Consider the following 2464-nt stretch of genomic DNA (forward strand, 5'->3'; position numbering starts at 1 on the left):
TCTTCTTGACTATAAAAACAAGCAATGAACACTTTGCAATAAAAGACATCCACATTGGGATTATTTATTCATGGAATCATGAACCCCAGTGGATATTAATCTTTGCTACATTTCCATTGTGCTAAGAAAGAAGCCAACTTAAATAAATCATAAATGCAAAGATAACCTTGTTTTACCACTAGTTGGGCCACTTCACATCTGCCAATCTATATGGGTGAAAGACCTTCAACAATTTTCTTTAATGGAGCTCTAATAAGTTTTATAAACTCCTTAAAGTAGATCAAGAGCTACTTGAAGATTCACAATTTTGCCATCCCACTCAAATTTGTTATGACTTGACATAAAGCTTAACAAGCACTGATAAGTCGCAATTAAAAAGACAAAATGCTATTTCAGGTATAACTTCATACAACTACATGTGCAAAGTAGCATTTAGCCAGGCTATGGACAATCCTAATTTAGCTCCTTTGCTGAATTGTCTGAATAATGTACGCCTGCAACTAAAATGAGAAACTAACTCTGTAAAGAAGGCTGCAGGTATAGGAAAGCGGTAGCCTGCATATAATCCCAGCCATAGATTTGTCTATCGATTATATCAGAGCAAGCATTCAATAATGACCTAGAGATATAAAATGTTCAATCACAATCTAGAGGTACAAATAATTGGACCAGAGATACAAATATTTGGATAGACTTGTTGCTGATTATGAGTGCTCAAAGTTTGTCCTTTCTCTGAACAATAGACAGGTCATCTGATAGGCTAGAGCCTAGATTATAATCAGCATTAAAAACGAACATCCATTAAGAAGGTTGTACTGACATGCGAATATGCAAGTCTAAAACGCCATGATTACTGGTCTATTTCCAATCCAGTAACTTCGCTTACCAGCATTTCTTCAAGTCACTATAAAGTCCTTTAGCATACATTCCACTACCATAACTTACTCACATATGCAGAGTTTTAAGTCCCAAGAGGCACATTCACATTTGCTACAATTATGTCTCCACAGTGTTCGATACACCTATTACTTTATATTCTACCACACATTTATCTCCCAGTTGAACCCGCTGGAAAGAAGTAGACTGCATAAGATTTTTATGTGATTAAAATAGAATCAGAACTGGCCTTATCAATCTTGACTACAAGCGTCACAAATGCCCTAGACCAATAAATATTTATATCTAGTTATAAAATCCTTTACAGCAAAAAGAAAAAATAGGACATCTCAATACATGGGAACTTCATAACCAAAAGTTCCACATAAATTACAATTTTGATTAGGTACATGATATTCTAGTTTTATCAGTAGCCCATCATTATGCTACTTCCAAACCAGTTCAGAATATATTCAGTACACACACCTCGGAATTGGAATTCACCAAAACTCCATGTGCATGCTGCAAAACCCACTCAACTGTTCCGAGACACCAAAGAATGTCTGCTCCCATGGGACTCCATTCTCCAATCCTGCCTCCTCTGCCGGAATCTGTGATACACCCTCTGGTCTTGTGAAGCACTTTTACCAACTAGCTGCATGTGATCTGCAAACAAAATTATGAGATGATTAACTATACCCAAGCCTAGCATTAGTTCATATAAGACAGAAAGTAGCAGCAATTGCTAGTTAGAAGTATACCCATTCTTCCACCATCCTCTCCTTATATTGATATTTTCATTTTATTTGTACAATTACTCTGTGGCAAAGGATATGAAACAATGGTCATTGTGATCTACTAACAATTCATTTGTATGGTTACCCTGCAGAAACACTGCAATGATCTGTTTTGGTGTCCTGAAATTAATGTGTTCAATTCTTGTATCGGAAAAAGTTACACATTCAGAACAGTGGATATTACTCCACCCAGATTGTAATAGTTGTACAAGAAAGGAAAAGCATGTCTGACTGTTCTATGATTAATTTGCAATATTTCAACAATCCTATGTGGCCTGGTATTCTCCTTTCTTACTCTACTTCCCATTTTTTATTTTCATTTTCATTTTTATTTTTATTTTTTGAGAAATATGTTGTATAATTCTATTGAAAAAAATATTGGTAAAGGGAGCATATGACAAAAAAATGGACAGTATATTGACTTTCACCACGTACACAGATCAAAAGCAGAAAATTTAAGTCCAAGAATGAAACCTAGAAACCTAAAAACCAACACGTCCCTGTGATAAACAGAGCAGGGCCAGACAGACAAAGAACCAAAAAAGAATCCCCCACGAATTGCCAAAAGGGAGTTTGGGGAAGATCACTCCCCAAAGCACTGACAAACATGACAGCATCGAAAACCATGAAATCCTAAACAGCAGTAGTTCCCATAACAGGCCACTGCTAGGCAGCCATGACATGGGATGGTAAGGGCTAGCAGCCAACACTTCACCAACTGCAAGATGTGTACCAGCAGGCAAACTGTCAGCAGAAAGCCCTTCGCACAAAAGCAACTGCAATCAAAGGGC

At 36.9% G+C, this 2464-nt stretch overlaps 1 long non-coding RNA gene across 1 annotated transcript; it reads right to left on the bottom strand.

Moving 5' to 3' along the window:
• Positions 1-1079: 1079 nt before the first annotated feature.
• On the bottom strand, positions 1080-1973 carry LOC149215233 (uncharacterized). The gene is made up of 2 exons (XR_016251018.1): positions 1638-1973; positions 1080-1542 (listed from the first exon to the last, which is right to left on the bottom strand). It is a non-coding gene; the product is annotated as an uncharacterized LOC149215233 (long non-coding RNA).
• Positions 1974-2464: the final 491 nt, after the last annotated feature.

The sequence above is a fragment of the Pinus tabuliformis genome, chromosome 1_1 (assembly GCF_031772625.1).
Source record: "Pinus tabuliformis cultivar Carrire ecotype Pingquan chromosome 1_1, CPIR1, whole genome shotgun sequence".
NCBI lineage: Eukaryota > Viridiplantae > Streptophyta > Pinopsida > Pinales > Pinaceae > Pinus > Pinus tabuliformis.